At 47.0% G+C, this 13,585-nt stretch overlaps 1 long non-coding RNA gene across 1 annotated transcript; it reads right to left on the reverse strand.

Moving 5' to 3' along the window:
• Window positions 1-11,801: 11,801 nt before the first annotated feature.
• On the reverse strand, window positions 11,802-13,284 carry LOC135829661 (uncharacterized). Its single transcript, XR_010555886.1, has 2 exons — window positions 13,010-13,284; window positions 11,802-12,858 (listed from the first exon to the last, which is right to left on the reverse strand). It is a non-coding gene; the product is annotated as an uncharacterized LOC135829661 (long non-coding RNA).
• Window positions 13,285-13,585: the final 301 nt, after the last annotated feature.

A 13,585-nucleotide genomic window follows, 5' to 3' on the forward strand; every position in this document is an offset into this window, starting at 1 on the left:
GCCCGGCGAGAACTTCATCATCATCATCATCTGCGTTGCCGAAAAAATAATAAAAGTAAAATTTTAAAAATAATAATAAACGGCATTATGCAGCTGTGTAAGCAGTAGATGCACAGTGCGACTGCCAGGCATCTCTGTCAGATGCCAACTGGCAATTCTCATGCAGAGACATACCAGTCCACGAAACGATGTTGTCAGCAAAGGAAATCTTCGGACGACCACGCTTTCTCTTACCATCCACGACACCAAACATCACGTCACGTACAAGCTCGCAGCCAGATGGGCGGCATGTGTGCCCGAAATAGTAGGTATTATAGTTTATACTTATTGTAGCCTTGTACGTAGGTCTGTGGTTTCCCGTAAAAAATAAAATGAATAAACGGAAGAATCATGCCCACATATGCACAGACGTAGACATTATAGATACAGACTACAGTGCTCCTCAATGGAATCAGATCACGTGATCGTGAGCTACAGAGTAGATCTACTGTACAACGCTCTACAGTCACCATGGTCACTGAGTCAGTAGCTGCGCGGCTGCGCCCTGCACCACCAGTTCACACCGCCAGTGTTCGCAGGTCTAGGACTGCACACTGCACAGCGCCCGGCGTGGCACCGTGGCGTGAGACGGTGACGGTGTTCAAATGTCTGCCCGTGGTTCCGGACCAGGAGCTCAAACAGCAGGGCCAATAGGGCTTGAAAGTGCTACGTCACAGCATAGCAACAATTTCAAAAATTCAAAAACTGGATCCACTTGGATCCAGTTTTTGTATGGATCCGCAAGCACATTTCAAGCGGTCTTACCCACAGCATGGTAATGTAGCCAGTGAAACTGACTGATTTGGCTACTGGGGGCGGGGTTACAACTGGTGGCGAAATAAAAGTCACACCTGCATGCGACATGAGTGGGTTGCTATGCACCCACATACTTAGGCAATAGCAAAGTCACACCTTAGTGGATCCAAAATTAGAAATCTGATGTCAACTTACTACTCCCTGGCCGTTTTGACGTCATCACTTTCAAGCCCTATTGCAGGCTAGCACAGCACTCGGCGTAGCATTGACCCTCTTCAAGCTCTTGATCCGACTTCATTGAGCATGAGATGCGGGAACACCTACCTCTTAGTTGCATGCAGGAGTTCGATTGGACATACATGTACTGTAGGGCGAAGGGACCGTCTCAGCTTCCTCGGAACAACACCATTCGGCTCAAAGACAAGTCGTGAAATGTAACCAGCTCCCCGGATGCTTACCACGTATTTTACCTTTGGATACAATTTATTACAAGACTCAAGTGTAAAATTGATACTGTAACAGTGTAAGATCATGGAGGAGATGATGGACTTGGGCGATCCAAGCCGGCAAGCGCAATGAATGGGCCGACATGCATGACTGTACATGTAACAGCAGCGTGCAGGTGCCTGGTGACGTGAAACGCGTATGCCACACGCAACCACGCAAAGTCACTAATTACTACATTGTAGTAATAGTACAGTCAACTTCGCTTATAACGACACTCGGTGGGGCATCAAAAAAGTGTCCTTATTCGCGAAGTGTCGTTATACCCGAAGTCTCATTATTATGTATTACATGTGGGATGGGACTTTGCTCTGGGCATGGAAATTCTGTCGTTATTCGCGAATTGTCGTTATATCCGTAGTCATTATTAGCGAAGTTGACTGTACATGTAGTCGAGAGTCTGACGTACATGTAAGTTATAGTGCCGTGGCGGCCGGTGATCAAGGTTCTGAATGTGCTCCTTGTAGTTGTAATCATCAGGAACAGTCTGTGCTTGGATGACAGCTACATGTATAGTCATGTACACCAAAGCTCAGTGGTTAGAGCATCGCTAGCCTAAACTGCGAAGGTTTCTCGTTGAACCAGAAACTTCGCCAGTTTAGGCTAGCAATGCACCTCCACATATCGGGACGATCCCGACCAGATCCGGACGGTTGCCATGGTATTTGGTTCAGGTCTCGGTGGTGGCAGTCAATGTTTCTGCAGGCTTTCCCACGTTCAATCCCTCAAATGTTTAAAAGAACCTCAAGGTACATACCGGTATAACAATTGGCAGATAATTCTCGAAAAAGCAGTGATATTGGCAGAGCATACCAACCCTGTGCATAGGATATGGCAGGCACTTCCTTGCATTCTGCTCCGTGTCTTTATCTACCTACCAAACATGCATGAAACATAGCAGTGGGATGATGGTGAGGTCCCCCGACACAGCAAACACACACAGCAAGGAGGTCAAGTCTTTACTAGTATATTATATAACTCGGATGGCGAGCCAATTACATTATGGCGAAAATGGATTTTGTCACACTCGCTGACTGTCTAAGATCTGGTTACGTTGGTGGACAGTTAGTCATAACTCGTAACATGTTGTCCTCCTTTTTCACCATAACGTTAGTATATTATCCATTCATTTATTGTCTTACGCGTTTCTGCATTTAGGCTTGGCCAGAGACAAGGATCCTTGTCCATGGTGAGAGAGGATCCTTGTCCATGGTCAGAGACAAGGATCCTTGTCCATGGTCAGAGACAAGGATCCTTGTCTCTGACGATGCCTAAAAGGTAGAAACAGAAGCAGTACCAGATGTTGCCATTTTTCCGCCGGCATTGTTCGGCAAGGTGCTGAGACTGATCTAGTCGCAAGCGGACTGTTCGCTTTAGCACTCCTTGTCGGTCCTGATGTCGGTGGAATTCGTATTCTCTTGGTGTTGGTTCCCGCTATTTCCCCAGCCCTTCATACGTCTTTTTGATGCATTGACTTTCACTGTGGCTCGTGGCCAACAAGGAAGATTCCATGAAGTTAATCAATGAAGGAAGGACATGAGATGAGTTGAAAGCGTGGGGAGCAAGGGCATTTGCCTAGGTTAGTGAGCAGCGTGGGCTACTGCAGGAGAAAAGGAGATGAAAGAATGAGGCATTGTCTATGGTGGGAAACATAATGATACCGTTATACTTATAATATATACATTGAACATCGTTGCTGAAGTGATGAGACCGACGTGTGATAATTTAAAATTAATAGGATAGAGTTGAAGCCAAGCATATCACGAAGTAGATCTAGCTGTTTTCCTGCGCGTGTTAGATCCTGTTTTAGCCTAATGCTCTGTTTATACCGGTATATGGCAGAATAGGGTCTTTACAGCTGATACTTGTAGCTACAATTTGTAGTCCTGTGAAACTAACAGGACAGTTAAAAAATTAATAATAAAGAACTGTTCCGCGCGTTCGCGGCAACAAACAGCATACTAGTACTTAAACTCACGAATATGGTGAAACTCACGCAAAATCAAACTGGCACTCCGTTTGCTGATGATAGAATGGACTGCCGGGGTTGCTATCAAACACGCATTTGTACATGTTTTACTGTAAATCGGCCCAAATTTGTTGTGATTGTTGTTTCCCGAAGTGAAAGAAACGGTAGGTACAGTTGCAGTAAGGCAGTTCAGTATTATTTTATCAAGAACGAAATCACCACGGCCAATATTGTGGCTTGAATGAAGATATTGGCACGCGGAATATCGGCGATGGGACACAACCGCACTCCGTGACGAAGTCGAACTCCTTTGTGCGATATTCCTTTCCTTGTCCCGTAGTATCGCAATAGTCAAAGTGTACTGACGTGTTCTTCTTTTGAACTGGTATACAGCAGGACGACCAGGTTTCGTATCCCATCTCACTAGAACGGCCGTCTACATACCCCCACGATGCGCTAGTACAGGAGCCGGCGCAGTGCGGTACACGCACCGGCGCCTGCTCCACGCAACCCTCGCCCACCATTGGCGCTGTGATGTCGGCCGACGTGACCACGCGACAGTCACCGCATAGTTGGGATGCACCCCGCTGCTGGCGATGATGATGTTTCAACACCGCTTGTGCTGATGGGTTGGCTAGTCCGATGCTCTCCATCAGATCGGTAGCATCATAATGGATGTGGCGCGCCTTTTCCCGCTTTGCAAGGGCCCTGTTCACGATTGTAGCTGTGGCGGTTTCAGGGCGGAGGGGGTGAAAAGATGGCGGTAGCGCCGTTGGCGTCTCGCTCTGCTTCTGGATTTCCACTTTCGCCTGTTCGGCGACGGCAATGACAGGCTTAGTAAGGTTGAGACTGATGATCGCGTTCCTTGGCACGGTTGCACAAAAGACAGCATCTCTCACGCACACACTAATACAGGCAAAGAAGACAAAAACGTCACGTGGTCTGGCAGAGAGCGGATGGGTCTTGGACATACTGCTGTGCATGCAGGACATTCTACTCGATATTAACTTTAGTTCAAAGTGGAAAGTTTAGTTCTGAAATTGAAAGGCGAAAGCTGCAGAACGTCGGACAATTTGACACTGAGCGAAAGTCGACTGGTGCTTCGGTTTTTCTGGCTCTTTTGTTTCTATACCTCAGTGCAGCCGCTACTTGGGTACAATGCATGTTGAGACGGGGCTATTTCGCGTAATTCCTTTGTCCAAGGTTTGTCTTTTTCAGGAATGCTGCGGTTCCAGCCCTCTCTCGTTCAAAGGCGGAGCGTGGGGCGTAACTCTCTCCACAGTATGATAAACATGCTGAGTGTTGTCTGTAGCCTTATGTGAGCATTGCCATGAACTATATTCTGACAGAATACTCGGTGTGCAGTGCATTACGTGGTGGGTGACTCACAGGGCGCATTTCCCCCCTTCCCGCCGCTGATTGGCTAGCCAACGATACATCATTGATTGCCAAACCTCACCCCCTACCAATATGAAGATACTGACCTTGGTAACTGCATCAGGGGAAGTTTTGCCTGCCCAGGTCTCAGGCGCGACGCAGCAGCACACGAACACTGTAGCCTTCACGCAACACCTATTCAGCGTGCGATGCTCAAGGAAGCACCTTCGACTTAGTGCGTCGTAGGCACGACGCCAGCTAACAAAGTTAGATACCATGGCATGATTCGGCGTGAACAGCCCAGCCAGACAGCCAGTCACTGAGTCAGTACAGTGTACTGGGATAGATTCGCAGCAGTAGGATTGTGATTGTGATGGACCCGCTCTACATCAGTACATGACCTTAGTTAGCAGTACAGATACATGTACTGCACATGTAATGCACTTTTCTTAGACGTACAACGAGAAGACAGCTAGCCGTACACCTGTTCTTGCTGAATCTATTGAACACTAGTATACCATCTAGGCACCTAGATCTTCCAAACGTTGAAACACAGTGCCCAGAGCTACATGTGCCTTACCTTTCCGAACACGGTGTCCTCCACCTTGTTTCATGCTGTCAAACCAACAACATGTGCCTTACCTGCATCGACTCCATCGCTTGCAGATTAATGGATGACGCATTACTTCACACGGCTGACGTAGATATCATAATTATAGGCTAGCGATGATGGGATAGCACTCGGGGATAAACACCGACCATCTCATGCCAAACACATGCAACCAGGCGACTCTAGCGGAGTAGACTGGAGAAGAACTGGTGTGATTCAGTGGCAGCGTATTGCGAGCTCTCCCATCTTTATCGATGGCCTTCCTTATCTGTGCAGCAATCGGTTGGTATCATGGTAACTCATGCTATCCCGTTCCTCCTCCCCTACATGTAACACAGTCTCGCGCCAGGCAAAGAACAGCATACAGACGCGGCGAATATCTACATCGATTCAGTCGACCCATCGGTATATCGCTACCAAGATTCGGGCGCAAAAACCCCGCACACCCGCACACACACACAGACTCTTCTTGTCATTCCGCGGCCTTCCACGGCAAGTTGGTAGCTCTACCGAGGAGTGAATGCGCTGAAGTGTTGGTAATGCTGCACGTTGTGGTGCAGCCAATCTGGGGGAAGCACCAGGGACTGAGATGGGAGCAAGAACTGATCATGAACAAACACATTGATCTTCAGGTAGATGGAGTTACGTGCAACTAAAATCAAGAGATAGGAATTCATATTTTTGGAATTTGTGACATGATGACAACTCGCACTGGTAGAGTGGTGTTGACTGTTGACAATGACAGATTGACACACACCATATGCACAGCCTGGGGCTGCCAATACGAGGCTGCACTGCAGTACCCTTTTTCCCGTAGCGCTATATCGCAGGAGATCCACTTGGTCCTTGTTCACCAGTCAAACCGCTTTGTCCAGGTGCAGGGTGGAGCAGCGCAGGCGTGCGATCGGGACGTAAGGGAAATGACAGTGCATCTCTGCATGGCTGGAGATCACCAAGCATAATGATCATAGTCAACAGTCAAGTACGTTTGTTGCGCTCTGACTTCTAGAAAGTGCTCAGGTCAGGTGGACAGTGGATTGACAATAAACCTGCAAAACCTGTTCCTTAGCAAACAGCCATTCTTGCTAGATCTTACCCTGTGAATGCGTCGGGGACACATGTGCATATTTCACAGCACCGATCTCGTACACCCTATTTCATTCCGTGGTTGTCTGTCGGGCATGCAGACGGACTACTAGTACCAGGAATCATGATCCATTCACGACACAGTCGCGATCTAGTCACGATCCAATCTCGACCGTCTGTTGACTACTCGTATGCACGACGCGGTACACGAGCCCGGAGAGTCAGAGAGGAGTAGAAGAGTCCATGCCTTGCTGCGTGCAAACTCATTCGCAGGTTGAGACATCGGGAGCACAGACATGATGCCGAGCGCGGACAAGGCGGAACTGTATTTCTTGCCCGATATTTGCCTTCCATTCATCTGTCAGCGGCTCCTATTTTGTTTTCACCTACTGTAGATACGGGTAAATCAGAAGGTGATACGATCTTCAAAGTTTCTAGTAGGTGCGCGCCATGCTGTCGAAATCGTCACAGTAGATCCCCGAGACGCTGGGACTTTCATCATCTGTTTTACGTTTTTTAATTTATATCTGGCGTGTTTATTTTCATGCTCCTATCTCGCCCCGATCCAGAGATAGTGAGTGGCATTAATATCATGCACTAACATTGCTGAACTGTGCCTCATCAGCCTGTCGAGCGCTACGAAACTTCGTGAACCCGTGAAGCAGCACTGTTTGTGTGCACGTCGAGCTGAAACAATTGTCGTCAACAGTACGGCATGGAACGGCCATGAGTCATCTCACACTCCCAGAGTCCCAGGCAATGTGTGGAGCAGGCACCCGAATAGTCACAACATGCTGATCTCACTCTCAGGTCGTGAGCAACAGGACAGCTGTTCAGCCCCCCTCCTCCTCCTCACCGGATCATGGATACCAACGCTATGCCGCCTTCGGGCGTCCATTCGCTGCTGTCGGCTTATCCCATTCTCCTCGCTGTGTTCCCTTGAGAGGCTTGTCGAGACTCGGAGTCCGCGCCTGACGTCCCCGGAGACAATACGTGCATGTAGAAGCTGGTGAGAAGGTAGACAAGAATGTCATTGACATGCGGAAACACAATATTTTTGTGGAAAGCAATGTCAATCGCAAAGCAAGAACTGGTGGCCCACTATTGTTACCGCCATGGTAACTATGGTCACCGGCATGGTAACTATGGCCACCGGCATGGTTACTATGGCCACCGGCATGGTTACTTTGATCACCGTCGTGATTACCTGGCGAGGAGGAATCAGCGAGGCTGCCGGCAGGCGAGCAATCTTCAAGGCCTTTGCTTGAACGTAATCGATGTGTTCAACGCAGCAGATTCTGTTCAATGAGTTTCTGAAGGTACAGCAGTAGCAAGGTTCCACAGCACATGTACATGTACATATCCCCCCTACTCTGGGTAGGGTTGAACATTTCCTTGCCCCTTAACCTTGCTCCTTGCTTGCTTGGGAAAAGGTTGAATACATGTACAGAACCTAAGCCTACTGCCTCTTAATCATGTACATGTACATGTACATGTATGTACATGTACATGTACATGATTAAGAGAAAAGGACCTACAAGTAAAATTTAATGTACACGACTGTATACTACTACTACATGTTGTACTAATATTTTTAAAGTAAGTACTAGTTTTGACTAAGTAGTTAGTAAGTTACTACTTCAAAGTAGTTATGACTAACAGTCCACCATACACATGCAGCAATAAATAGGAGCCGTCAGATGAGAAAACAGACCTTATCACAAAAAAATCATATTTGTGTTTGTCGTACTATCTGATTGCCAGGAGCACCAGGAATCGTATGCAGAAAACTAGAGTTGATTTGGACCTGGGAAAATAAAGTTATAGCCTCGACAGTAGGAGACAATAATATTACAAATTGCACCTCTATTTTGGGTGCAATACCAACAATTAAATTTTATTAGAATGATAGAAGAGGTCGAGCGTCAAGTCTAGCGTACTGGTATTCTCACCTTCTGACGATGGGTGACTGGCCCGAAGCGTCATGGTTTCACAACTCGTAAATAATTCCATGAAGTATTCACACATGAACTACTGACGTCAGTCTGAGATAGTGAACTGCTGTACATGTACATGTACATGAACATGAACAACTACGCATTGGCCTTGATTGGGTGAGTAGCAAGCAACTGCATAGAGCGATTGTCAGCGGACTAGCCCCCTTTTCCTTTATACAGTGTACTAACGTTACTGTAGTCTTCGAAGCGTCCAGACTGTGTAGGGGAGGATTCTTCAGTTTTCAAAGTCCCATGGTCTCTTGAATAGAAAGGGTGGCCAGCGAAGTTGAGTTGCGGCAAGCAATTATGTGTGCGATGCTAGTCGACAAACTACCCCAGTCTCGCACTGGCATGTGAAATGTCAACACATTGACTGCTTGCTTGTCACTTGAAAGCGATGTTTTGACTTTGAACGAGTCATGGGCCACGGAACAACAAGGGTCAACCTCGCGGAGTAAAATGAATAGCGGGGGATGTAGGGACCAGGCTAGCATAAGCAATGATTTGCATCAAAACATGAGCGTTCTACGAACATAAAGCGGATGTAGAAGTGAGAGCGCTGCTCGCAGCACAAACGGGTCGCATGCAGAAGGTGACATCTACATTGATTATACAATGTTTACAGATCCATTTTGGACATCTCGTCACGTTTCACCGTGATATCCTCAACGAGAGAGCCGCTCAAATAAGCGGATCACGGTTTGTTTGTGTTGGTCCAAACACTCTAGATAGGCAAACGTTGAGACAAACCGTTTCACAGTTCGACGCCATGTCATCGTGTGACTCTCTACTACTCTAGTGTTTTTGGCTCTCCCTGTATCGCATTCTGTCTCTTCCTTCTGCTGCTCCTCTGTATCCTTCCGTCAGGGCTATACACTATATGTACATATACAGTCTGTATCGGCTATAGAGTGACCGGATATAAGAATATATCGGCTACAGTGATATTGGTACGAAATATCAAAAGCAAAACGTATTTTATCCAGTACAAATATCACTATAACCAATATTATCGGATGTAATGATATATCGGATATTATGATGGCAACAAAAGAATCAAAACATGCATAACACACTATATTATTATCGGCTATAGTGATAACTTTAAAATACATGTTGCAATAATATCAAAGGCCCTATTTTTTACTTTCTTCACGTTGCTTATTTTGATAGTGACACATGTACATGTACATAACAGAATTTTTTTATGGAAATGCGGGCACTGTCAACTATGCAGCATGCTCATTTGTCAAAACGCCATGCTGGAAGTATTTCCTTGCCTTTCATGTGTCGATCGAAAAAAATGGATCGTATCGCATAATAGTGATGCATCGGTTATAGTGATAAAATCACGGAAATCAAAAGGGTACGCTATAGCCGATACAGACTGTACATGCACATGCACATGTACATGCATGCAGGGCAGGTGACTGTCGTGTCTGTTACTTTGACACCAACTACTCAGCCTGCTTCACTCACGAGTCCTTGCCTGCTGTCTCTTCCCATTCGACTTTTTTTCTCAATCCTGAACCCTCTAACTCCTATTGTCATTGAATGACAATAGGAGGTAGAGGGTTCAGGATTGAGATGATTGCTTCGGTTTTTTTGGTATATTATCAAGCCTCGTTTACGGGCAAAACGAACACAATACTACCTGTAGATGAAAATGCAATAAAAAATACAACTGCTTCGGTTTTTTGCTTCTTCTTCTACAGTATGTTTATCCTATCTCTGATGTGTGCTGCTGGTATTGAGGCCGATACCATAGCCTTTGGTTGTTGTTGTTGTTGTTGTTGTTGTTGTTGTTGTTGTTGTTGTTGTTGTTGTTGTTGTTGCTATAGGCTCCGCTGGCATAGGTCAGCGGAGCCTATAGCAACAACAACAACAACAACGATAGGTCAGCGGAGTCTACAGCACCTCATAGCGAGCCTTGGATGAAAGGAAGGAAAAAACCAAGATGGAACGAACAGGACAGCGATTGAGTGGGGCTGCATAAGCAGCAGTGGCGATGAGGGCCACTCAATAGACCGATCCCCTTATTATTGTCTGGGTTCGAGCAAGGGGGCAACTCCGCAGTCGCGTGGGATCCTGCTGCACACACACGACCAACCTCACCTCGGCTTTGCGTGACTTCTCGCATGCGAAGTGCAGAGCACGCGAAATCTACACGCAGTGCAAGCCTGTCTACAAAAAATACCACAAGGACTTTTGATTTGAGCTGTTTTGTTTTTGTTTAGACGTCTTCCTTTTTACGACTTCAGGATGCCTTCTCAGGATCATTGCTGCGTTCCTCACTGTCAGAACAGGAGGACGAAGTAAGCAAGTCATTTCACTCCTTTCGTCGTGTGGAGCCACAGCGGCCTGGAGCAAGCGGATCCAGGCTATTCCCCGTGAGGAAGGACGTAGTTTTAGGGTCACTCTGAATATTTGAGATGCAGCGATCATTTCGATCCCGAAGTCGAAATCGTTTTGCCCAGCTCTACAAGGGCAGGATGAGTCCAGGAAACCAAACAGCTGTCCTACGGTACCAGGTTTGCTTTTCGCAAGAGAGTGGAGTCTGGACGCTCTGCTCCCTATGCTCGCAAAACAGTATTTGCTGAGCCTAGTGCAGTTCGGTCATGGAAGTGCAGCGTCTGCATCACGAGCTCCCCATGCTCGCAAACCAGTATTTTGCTGAGAGGCAACGGCATTTTGAGTTGGAAAGGAACCTGGCTTAGTGCAGTTTGGTCCTATAATGGAAGTGCAGCATCTGCATCAGGAGTTGGCAGCAAGTAGAGCTCGTGTACAGCGTCTCGTGGAGCAGTTGGACGATGGGGTGAAGAAAGCCGAAAAACAGCTTACGTACAATAACATGAAGAAAGACTCTGAGCCGCGCCAGTTTCTGACTGGTTTGCCTTCAGGTGTTTGGACCGCTCTGTGGGACTTCTTTGAGCCTAGCCGAGAAAATGTACTGCGCCGAGCCAGATCTGCGAAGACGGAAGCTGAGGGACGGCGGATACAGTTGGAGGTGGCCTTAAATCGCCAATGAGCATGTAATGGAGGATCAGCTGCTATTGGCATTGATGTGTCTAAGCCTGGGCCGAATGGGACAGAAGCTGTCATGCGAGGCACAAGTTAATCATCCGTTTCACGGTATATACTATATAGCTAGCTGAGCTGGAAAGATGTCTTGTTCCTCCGTTTGGGCATGATCCCCATTTGGGCGAGCTGGCGAGATGTTCAGTCATCAATGCCATGTACCGCAAGACATTCTGCATTGTGGATGAAACAGTTCTATTTTGCCATGCACTTAGGGTTCTCGCACCGGCACAAAAAGACCCAACAGATCCTTGCGCTCTTATTTTCTCCCATGGTAACATTGCTGATCACAACACCCGGTAGCCAGTCGCAGATGCAACCAAAGCAACCAGGTTCTCTTACTCTTTTTTCCAATACTGAAACCAAAGGTATACCAATATTTGCATCGAATGCAGTGATGATTTCAATACTGTCCACAAGTACAACGCATTACCAGACTGGCATATAATCATGATAATATTATCCATTTCGCAATCACTGTCATTGCTTTCTAAGATCTTCAATCATCAATATCGGACCATAAACCGTCTATCATCTTCTATTATATCATCATTAGTATCCTCCTACTATCCTCCTCTAACGATGAGCTCGAAGAAAAGAAACAGCGGTCTAGAGGCGTAAACAATATCTGTCAACGGAAGTGTCCTTGCTGTGCTGGTGTGTTTATGCTTCGTGCATTAGTTCGGCCAAGAGCGCATGGTGGTGGCGGGTTGAGGATGTTAAATACTAGAAAATAGTTCACTCTGAACGTGCAGGGGGTATATTCATAGGTTCGAAAGAACCGCACACACACTTTGCTGCAGACAGCGGCAAGCTTTGGCCCTCGTGCTTCGAAGAGGGAGCAATCCACTGCGCTACGCTTGCGATTAACAGCAAGCTTCGACTTTTCAAAGGTACGACTCATCATTGGCTCTGGGGTAATGTTCCTGGAACAAATGCCCCATAGCCAACTGAGGGCCAGGGAGCACGCAATCTGCCTTCCTGGGCGAGAAGTGTTCCAGCACAAGAAGCACCACGAATACATGCTGACAAAGACCACCATCACCACCAGCCGGCACACAGCACACTGTTCTTCAAACACCATCCACTCCGTCCATGTGTTTGCACTGTCCTCCTCTAGCTCTTCACGCTCAACAAATAACACGCACTGCTCATCGTTTTTTTATGCTTCCTCTGGGTTGGCTAGCCCTTCGACTTGACAAAACAGCGATCACCACTGCACTGCTATCGTCACCTCAAAGCAGTCGCTTCCACCAGTGGCTTTTCCTGTCTTTGCAAGGTGTCCAAGGATGGCTGCTGTTGTCACTACAGGCAAATCAGACTGAGTACTTTAGTGGCTGATGTCCAACCAGATCGTTGGAAAATCGATTTTTCCACTTCAGGGCTGCTGATCGCGACTTGGTGACTTGGCAGCACCACGGTTACCTTCATAGAAGATGGCTCTGGAGAGGAAAAAGACAGACCAGAAAAAGGTTACTATTATCTTCAGCACCTATCGCAAGGAGAAAGAAAATGGTCTGCTGTAGCCTAGGCACAAAATAAATCTCACAACACGATTCGCGATTCGAATATTTCAACACCAAAAAAACTCACCTCTGGAGTAACTCCTGTTTGTGGCCCGAGATCGTTCCCTCCCGCGCCTTGAAAAAATCCTGCAGCGGCATCACAGTCCATGTCTCTCTCGGAGACTCTGCTCCTACCAGCAGGAGGTTTAGCACCGCTCGAAGCCATCGCAAACTACTTGAATTAAGCAGAAGACATTCCAAAACAAACCTGAAACACACTGTCAAAGATGCTGTCACGTTCAAAAACTAGCTCGATCGCGAGTGAGGTTGCCCCCGTGCTCGAACCCAGTATAATAAGGGGATCGGTCTATTGCTGTCCTGTTCGTTCCACCTTGGTCTTTTACTTCCTGTCATCCTGCTCGCCATTATCTATTTTTCTTTTGTCTTTCTCCCTTGCGAGTTGGGTGTGTTATTCAACTATCGGTCTTTTACTAGTCCCTGCGACCCAGTGCTGCAAGCAGCTCCCCTGCTCAGGTCATTGTGTACTACATCGAATACATGTACTTCAAAAACGTATACACGTAGATAATGCAAGTACAGTAAAACCATCGTTAGGAAGAACCGACTGATAAGACAGAAGTTTGCCTAAGAAGAACTAGTATTC

This window comes from Sycon ciliatum, chromosome 13, assembly GCF_964019385.1.
Source record: "Sycon ciliatum chromosome 13, ocSycCili1.1, whole genome shotgun sequence".
NCBI lineage: Eukaryota > Metazoa > Porifera > Calcarea > Leucosolenida > Sycettidae > Sycon > Sycon ciliatum.